At 49.1% G+C, this 8957-nt stretch overlaps 1 pseudogene; it reads right to left on the bottom strand.

Annotated features, from left to right (window-relative positions):
* Positions 1-2832: 2832 nt before the first annotated feature.
* Positions 2833-3593, bottom strand: LOC131588973 (feather keratin Cos2-2-like; annotated as a pseudogene).
* Between the last annotated feature and the right edge of the window lie 5364 nt (positions 3594-8957).

Raw genomic sequence — 8957 nt, 5'->3', positions numbered from 1 at the left:
AGACGCTGCCGCCAACATCCTTGGGCCACAACCTCCAAGACCTCACAACATGGTGCTGGAATGAAGTCAGAAATTTAAGACGTTGGATTTAGAGCTTTGCACTATTGTTTCCTTCTTCTCTTGCTCTCCTTTTCCTGTTCCATTCCTTTCCTGTTACCACCACTCATGGACGGCCTAGTGAGACCTCTTGCACTTTTTTCCTCTGCAGGCCAGGACGTCCGAAATCACTGGGGCGTCATAGTGGCTGCTCCTGGTGGCCTCTGTGACCCTCCTCCCCTTCTTCTTCTGACTCAATAAAATTGTTTTTGCATTCAAACCTCGGCTTCTCATTTCCCTTCTTTCTGTGACATCACTTGCGGATTCATGAAACGAAAAGAAATAGTAGAAGAATTGACTCCTCCGGCACCCACGTGAGCGGTGATCAGCCTTTGGCACCGTTAATGACTGCTGGTACATGCTGGGAAGGGAGGCAGGGCTTAATCACGATTTCGATCTACCCTACAGAGAAAAGATCCAGCAGGAGTGTTGCTCTGGCTCCAGGCTGCCCTTCCTGGAGTGGCTCAAGGGGAAAAGGGGGGAAAGTTCAACTCCCGCCAGGCATCCAGGTGGACCATGTTGCTTTCTTGGTGTTCCTCTCTTGATAGCAAAAGGACTCACAAGCTGGCAATAAGCAGAGGTCCATGGCAGTGTTTAAAAAATAGTGGCACAGGAGAGTTTCAAGGCAAAGAAGCACCACATGACCATCTCTACTCCCAGTCCACAAAGGACAGAACTACCCCCAGCTAACAAACTGCCAAAACCCACTCCTCTTCACTTCTCCACCCCCAACTCTTTCCCCCCTCCGACACACAGAACAGTTCCCACAGTATACCAAGGCACTTGGCCATGTCTTTTGTCTCTTGATCACTGTCCATTCATCATCTCCCTGGCACCAAATTGGAAGAAAATTCCCTGAGAGAATAAAAACCCTAAAAACCTAACCGTCAACAGAAAGACTGAAAGAATGCAGTCTTTTCTCCCTGAAGAACGGGAGGCCTGGAGAGGACCTCATAACAGTATTTTAGTAATGAAATGGGATCTAATGGGATCTACCATGAGGTAGATGAGGACTGAGACTTTCTCAGCACAATCATAGAATCTTGGAATCATAGAAGAAGCTGAGTTGGAGGGGACCCATCAGGAGCATCGTGTCCAGCTCCTGGCCCTTCACAGGACACACCCAAGACTCTTACCAAGTACCTGAGAATGTTGTCCAAACACTTCTTGAGCTCTGTCAGGTTTGGTGCCGAGACCACTTTCCTGGGGATCCTGTTCCAGTGCTCAACCACCAAAAACCCTCTGGGTGAAGAACCTTTTCCTGATATCCAGCCTAAACCTGGCCTACTTCAGCTCCAGCCATTTCCTCAAATTCTGTCACTGATCATGAGAGTGAAGAGTTTGGTTCTAGCCCCTCTGTTGCCCATTGGAAGGATGTTGAATACCACAATGAGGTCTGACCTCAGTCTCATCTTCTCCTGGCTGAATGGGCCAAGTGACCTCAGCCACTCCTCATTTGATCCCTCCAGACCCTTCTCCATCCTTGTGGCCTGCCTTGGTCACTCTCTAGTAGCTTATAGACTTTTTAATGTTGTGGTTCTCAAAAGGAGCCATGTGGAGGGGTCAACATACAGTGAAGCAGAACTGCAGATGGTTTGGTTCTGGCAACTGAGACCAGTGTTTGGGCAACAGGTCTCACTTGGAGCAGTGTGGTTTTGGGACAGAGCAAGATGTACCAGCACCCCATGAGATGGACAAAGCCTCTGGAGATCTAGGAAGGAGGAACATGTGTGGAAGATCACATGCATCACAGAATGCTATGAACCTGAGCTGGTATTTGGAGCCCAGCAATGCCTTCAGGAGTTCATTTTCTGCACCCAAGAGAACATGGATACCCAGGGAATGATATTTGGAAAACTGCCTGGGACTGAAGGCCAAGGACTAAAAAGAAATTTTCAAGTACAGATGAAAACATTCCTAACTGTTCCCATTAGCAGTGAAGGCACAAGTCATTTGCACAGGGAAGACAGACACCTGAAACAAAACATCAGATATTTTTGTAGGTGATGGAGACTTCATGGGATGGAGACTCCACTGCATAGATTGAGTGTGTTAACAATCCTAACTTGTGACCCACCTGAGCCCTGTGTGACTGGGCAGCAGCTGGGCCCTGCCAAGTGCTGAGGGACTGTGTGAGGTTTAGGTCCCATCTGCTGGTTCCCATGTGTGCCGGCCACAGACCCTAGGCCAGGTAATGAAGGAAGGATAGGAAGAGATGAGGTTGTAGATCGTCCCCAGGCTTTGTTGTTTCCCACCCCTCCTTTGGAGCCAAAGTCTCCATGATGGCCTTTGGGGGCCAGGTAACCAGGGATGTTCTTCTTCAGCTCCAAGGGAAAAGGGGTCAAAGTAAAATCCTCTGCAGTGAGCCCCACACATTGGTTTCTTAATTTGTTGAGCAGAATGGAGAAATTGCCAAAAAATACTACTCAAAGGCTGAGGCTTGAATGCAGCATAATTTTAATAAGTTCAAAGAAGAAAAGATGTATCACAGAGAGCACCAGGACCAGCCACTAAGAAGGAGCTCCGAAGTGGTGCTCTTTACACTGCTCTGCACAGGCAGGAAAGGTGACAAGTCCACACTAGACGGGCCTGATGAGAGAGGAACAGAAAAAGGGAGGACAGTAGAAGGAAGGGATGGTCCAAAGCCCAAAATACAATGCCCGGAAGCTCTATCTCGTGACCAAAACCATGCTACGAGGCCTTGGAGGCTCTTAACTGTGGATGTTGCCAGCAGATTTAGCAGGGACGACACCTGCTGCCACCGTAGCAGTTGGTGATGCAGGAGATGTCAAAGCCCCCAGAGCTGATGGGCACTCCACCACAGCTGAGGATGTTGCCAACGGCAGCGGAGGTGGAGGATCCCACGGCGGTGTTCTGTGGGAAGGAGCTGAGGACGGGGCCGGGCAGGGTCACCAGCACAGCAGGCGGCTCAATGACGACGTGGGAGCTCTGGCACTGCCTGACACAGCACTCATTGCAGCTGCTGGCCAGTGGGCAGGGGCCACAGGGCTGGCAGCAAGGGTCACAGGGCTTGCAGCAGGACATGGCTCGGGGTCACAGGTGCACCTGGCACAGAGGGCATGGAGGAGCAGAAAGTGGGGAAACATGAGGAGCAGCACTGCACCCAAACACCCTGCAGCCAAGGCAGCTCTTGGCTCACATTGCACTGCCCAGCTCAAAGCCCAGGAGCCCCTCTCAGCCAAGTCCCAAACTCTCTCTGTCTGCACAAGACCTTCCCTCCCCTGTCCTCTCCCAGCAGAAGCAGCTCCCAGCCCTGTGCTACAAGAGCCCCTCTCAGCTGAGACCTACAGCCAGGAAAGAGCTGCTCTTGAAGCAGCAGGAGCAGGATCTTGCCACTCACCTGATTCCTGAGGAGAAGGAGGTGAGAGAAGTGGATGAGAGAGCAGAGACTGGGGCTGCCTTTTATAGCAGTCCTGCCCTGCCTCAGGCCCAGAGGCACCTTTGTGGAAGTCATAATTTTCTGACCAGCTCATGTCAAATGTGCACCATCCCAGCTAATGGTAGGGGCTGTGTCCTGCTTTCCTGCACTGCGGCCTCTATTTCCTGGCTTCTGCCGGCTGTGTTCCCATCTGGAGAGTTCTGTTGAGGGCCATGATGAGAGGCCCAAGAATTTCCAGGATATAACCACGTCACAGTAGGCCGAATGCTCGCATCATGCTCTGGTGGCATTCCAAGCAGGCACATGACACAAACCTGTGTCATTCCTGTGGTTTTCTTTGTGGCAAAATTCTCAGGGCATCACTCTCATTCTTCCTGTATACCTGCCCATCTCTCCCTCACCTCTCGGTGACATCCCATGAGTTTTGACATGCAGCCTCTTTGCCTGGCCTATTTTGCAAGTGGATTAGGGACATCAGGTAGCCTTTGTGGTCTGCTTTCCCCTCTAATACATGTCCCTTTGGTCACCAGTCCCCGGCGCGTTTCTGCAGCTCGTTCCTGCTCTTGGCCCGGGCTGGATTACCAGCTGTGCCCGGTGGAGCTTGGCTGGATGGATGGTGCCCGGCAAGGCGCTCTCTCCATCCCCTTCCTGCCATGGGCAGAGAAGATAAAATAAAACGCCACAAACCAGAAACCAACTTGAAGCTTGGTAGAAGTCAGTTTGCTCAAGCAAAAGTGAAGCGCTTATGCATGCACAAATTCTCTGGGAAAAAGAAAAGAATTTCATCTCCTCCTTCCCGCAGGAAGTAGAGGCTGGCCACTTCCCTGGGTGCAGGCCTTCCTCATGTGTCCTGGTTGCTCACAAAGGCAAACTTTGCAAGTAAGGCTGCAGGAATGGGCTCTGGGAGAAGAGTCCAGTGGCTCCTGCCATGTCTGCCTGAGTCATCTCCACCTGTGTGCAGAGGGGACTCAGTCCTGCCCAACACGGAACACATTTGTCACACTGCTGATGTCTGCCTGCAGGAAGATTTCAGAGGTAATGGGTTGGGCTGGAAGGCAAGTTCAAGAGCATTTCTTTCCACTCCTCCTGCCCTCAACAGATGGGCACTGATGCCAGCCGCTATAGCGGCATGCTGAAAGCTGTGTCCAGCCTGCTCTTGCACACTTCCCGCCTTGAGGCATCCAAAACCTTTCTGGGCAAGTTATTACAATGCCTCAGCACCCTCAGACAGGGGGACATCTTTCCCAGCTCCAAGGGAAAGGGAACCTGGAAAGTTGCAGTGCAGGCATTGTAACGCTGGGATTCCTCCACCTTGTTTCTCTTGTTTCATGGATCAAACGTTTTAACTACACTTGATCAAAATTACCTCCCCTTCTTAACAGGGACTCCCATCAGGCTCACTGTGCAAGAAATTTGGAGAGATAGAAATATGGAGGTTGGGTGCCACCAGAGAGTTCTAGCGCAAGACACATAAGGAGAAGTACAATCGGGGGTGCCTGGTCAGTGCCTGGGAAAGTGAAGAGGAAAGATTTCAGAATAAAAATTATTCAACATACAGGGAAGAACACAACTGTCCATTTCTGTCTTTCCTTCCTCCCCCCATTTTTCCCTGCTTCAATGTGAGCTGATCTGTCTTAGGTGGAGTGAGAGCTTCATACAGAGTTTATTAAAGAAGCCTGGCCACTGAGTCACGAGGTGCCAAGAAGACTCCTCTTGTTCTCTAAACCCTTCTCAGAGAGAGGAGTTCAGGGGGGGCTGGATCTTATCTTAGCCCTAGACTATCAACAGCTGAAGTTTTGCCACTTTGTCCCACAAGTTTTAACAATGGCGAATCAGATAGATTTATGAAAGATGAGTTATTTATTAAGACAAATGAACAAACAAAAAATGACAGATGGAAGATCTTAATCAGAATTACTTACCACAAGGTATTAAATTAAAGCACTACTAGTAGATTACAGCATAACATAAAACAGTGCACTATATCAAGGTACTAAAGCTAGAAAAAGATATAGAATTGATTAGAAGTTAAATGTAACTTGCCACATAAATGATTATATTGTACATATTCCTTTACTTAACTCCATGGGAGTAACCACAAAGCAGTATCCCTACTCACAGGAGAAACTCCACACATTTCCATGGAATGTACAGAAGATTTCTGTTTTGTGGAAGTTTGCTGTGGCCCATGAGACCCAAATAACTCTCAACAGGAGAGCTTGTCCTGTTTAAGTTATCTGACCAGTTAACCAAAAACAGATTAACTGTTATGGGGGGTAAGATGCCCTGCTACACCATCCCACAGCCTGAAGTCTTTCGAGATCTGCTCCCATGAGAGTCCTGTCCACAGGCTGCAGTCCTTCTGGATAAGGCTGTTCCAGGGGCCACACTCCTGCTGCAGATTTCCATCTGGTCTGGCGTGGGTCTTCCGTGCACTGCAGGAATCATCCCTCCCATGGGCTGCAGGGAATCTCTATCCCATCACCAGAGTTACCTCCTCCATCTTCTTCTCTGAGACTTGAGTTTCCTGGATTTTTAATGTAACCCACTGGTTCTGTTTTTCTTCATCCCACACTTCCTGTGCAGTGTTTTGCCTTTTCTTATATGTTCTTATGAAGGCTTGACCAGTGCCACTGAGAAGTTCAGGCTTGGCCAGCGCTGAGTCCATTCTTTAGCTGTCTGGATCTGGCTTTGTAAAACATGGGGACAGTGCTTGGGATCTTGTAACCTTCTCACTATAGCAAAAAACTTTTCGTATAACAGGGGGTACAAGGGAGTATAAAGTAAATTTAGGTGAGTAAACAATTCAGAAGGAAAGAACCATTTCAGGCTGATTTAATAGAGTATAAAATAAATTTAATTTATTACATTTAAAAGTCAACAGGAAAACATTTTGGCTTCAATAAAGGGCATATGCAACTTTGAAAAATCTCAAAATAAGATATAATGCTGTAAGATTTGAAAATAAATGCTCAAAAAATTACAACAGCCTAAAGTCCTTGGTAGATCTACATCATGTCTCTGCCAAGTTGAACAAATGGAGCTAGTTACAGTCATTTCCATAATGTTATTATCTGGAGATCTGAACTGTGGTATATTGCATTCTCCTTGGGCCTCTTTGAACCCACAGGGCACTTTCCCAAAGGATTCTTCCTGGCAGATCCCTAAGGCAACAAAAGTCTGCATTTATGGAGTTCAGGTTGCAATTTTGCCCTCTGTCCTGCACATCTACTGTACACCACAGACAGGAAACCTACCCCAGCTTTCTCCAAAATCCCAATAAGGTTTCAGATCTGCAAACATGCAAAAACTTCATGATGTCCTGTTCATGTTCTGCCTTGAGCTTCTGTCTTACATGTGTTTGGAGCCAAGTTAGAAAGACAAGTCAGTGAGTCAAGGTCAGGATGAGGCCTCATGACAGTATTCAAGGTTCAACAATATCCAGCAATCACCAGGAGTGCTCGTAGAGGTAAGGAAAGCCCCGAGTCACGCTGGCAAGTCACACATATGTCAGAGTCCAAATTGAACTTGGTCAGGTCCATGGCCAGATACAGGCACAGATGTGTCACAGCTGGAGCTGTGACTCTGTTCAGGGTCAAGTACTAAAATTTCAGCCTGAAACCTCCTCCTGTGGCAACAGAAGTTGGACCTGGCTGAAGCCTCCTGGAAGCAAAGTTCCAAGCAAGGCCACCATCTTGGTTTGAAAAACAGGTGTCTTCTAAGGGAGGCAGGCCCCTCCCTTGGAATGGAAAATGTAAATCCTTTCCCTCCAAATTGTTATAACTTTGAAATTAAGGGGCTTTCAGGCACATATATGAGAATAGCAATAACAGTTCTTTTCTAGTCTGTGTAACAACTCAAACAAACAACACCCGGGCAGCAGCACCAAACAGAACCAGACACCAGGGCCAGCCTTGTCTCGGCCGCAGGCGCTTTCCCCTTGGCTGCAGTTCCGGGCACGGCCGGCAGGGGCGCTGGTGGCTCCCGGCCGGGCAGGGCGGGTGTGGTGATTCCTCCGCGCCTGCAGGGGGCGCTGTGGCGCGGGCTCGGGGAACACGCGGTGATGGCTGCCGAGACAGGAAGGGATGGAAGAGAGGCTTTGCCTCACAAACCCCCTGGGGCAGCCGATCCCAGTGCCACAGCTGGACTCTTGGGAGCAACAAGCTGGAATGGCAGGAATGAGTAAAACTCCTGGGGTGGTAGACGAGATGTGTCAGAAGCTCTGCAGCTGGAACCACGGGATGTCTCTGCAGGCGGGGGGTGTGGGGCTACAGCAAAACGCAGAGTACTGCAAAAGAAGTGGTGGGAGCCCAACAGTGGCAGCCCATCTCCAAGCAGGGCAGGGCAGGTGGGCTCAGGATTCTGGGCAACTGAGCCTATGGTGAAAAGTCCCTCTTTTAGTGAGGTAGAGTGTTAATAAGGTCTCAATGCAATGGCGGCTCTTATGAGCAGAGCTCCACTCACCATAGAAAAAAGGCAACAGAGACAAAATCCTGCAGTGGTGATAAATTCTCCCCATAGCACCACAGCCTGTCTCCTCTCCAAATGCCAAGAGTGAAAGAGACTAGAGATAACTCCATTTTCCCAGTCCAAGCCTCTCAGCATTTCTGCCAGAAACCCTCAGAGAAGAGAAGTGCGGCCAAATGCCCTCCTCCCCTGATCTTGGCCATTTCTTTTGTCTTTCTTAAGTACCCAGTCATTATTGTTTCCAAGCAAATTATGGCACAAAATTCCTTGAGGAAAAAGAATCAAAAGGAAAGATTCAAACCCTCAACAGCCACTAAAGGGAAGGGAGCAGCACTCAGCTATGCTATGTGGGTTGAGCCAACTGTCCTACATATCACAGCAGAGCAACACCTGAATATGAGTTCCTTTGGTCCAAGACCCATTTTCTGGGAGGTCTCAGCCCTGCTCAGTCAGCACCAGGCTGCTGAGCTGTAGAAGTGCATCTGGCATTGGCCCAGACTGGAGGAGCCTGTGTCCCACCCTGGTCACCAGCAACATTACACCAGAAGGGAATCCACTGCATGATAACCTGCAGAAGTGTGCAGGCTTCCTTGGCCTTTCTCCCTTTTCTTAAAGTAAGAAATGGAGAGTGCAGGAGGCAGAAGCTGACTTCAGTGCCAGTTGTCTGCCAGCTTGAAGCCATGATTCCGTACGAAGTGCCATTGCTGATGTCAAAGGGGAGATGTTTCTCTCTGAGATCATGAACACTCCAGGGAAGAGTCCTGCTGCTCTGACATGCACATGCCCTCAGAAAGGTCATCCAAGCACAGAAGGATGCACGTGTGCTCAAACACACCTGCATGGAATAATGGAAAGATCTATATGCTCACACAGAGTCAGCAAAGAGTCAATAACACACAGAAATATGTGCAGTTCTGGGAACTCTGCTTGGGACAACTGGGGCAGAAAATAACTCAGCTATCTTGGAGAAGGATCAGGCCCTGGACAATTCCTG

The sequence above is a fragment of the Poecile atricapillus genome, chromosome 27 (assembly GCF_030490865.1).
Source record: "Poecile atricapillus isolate bPoeAtr1 chromosome 27, bPoeAtr1.hap1, whole genome shotgun sequence".
Lineage (NCBI taxonomy): Eukaryota > Metazoa > Chordata > Aves > Passeriformes > Paridae > Poecile > Poecile atricapillus.
Note: the sequence above shows the minus strand (reverse complement) of the source record. Positions and strands in the feature narration are given on the sequence as shown.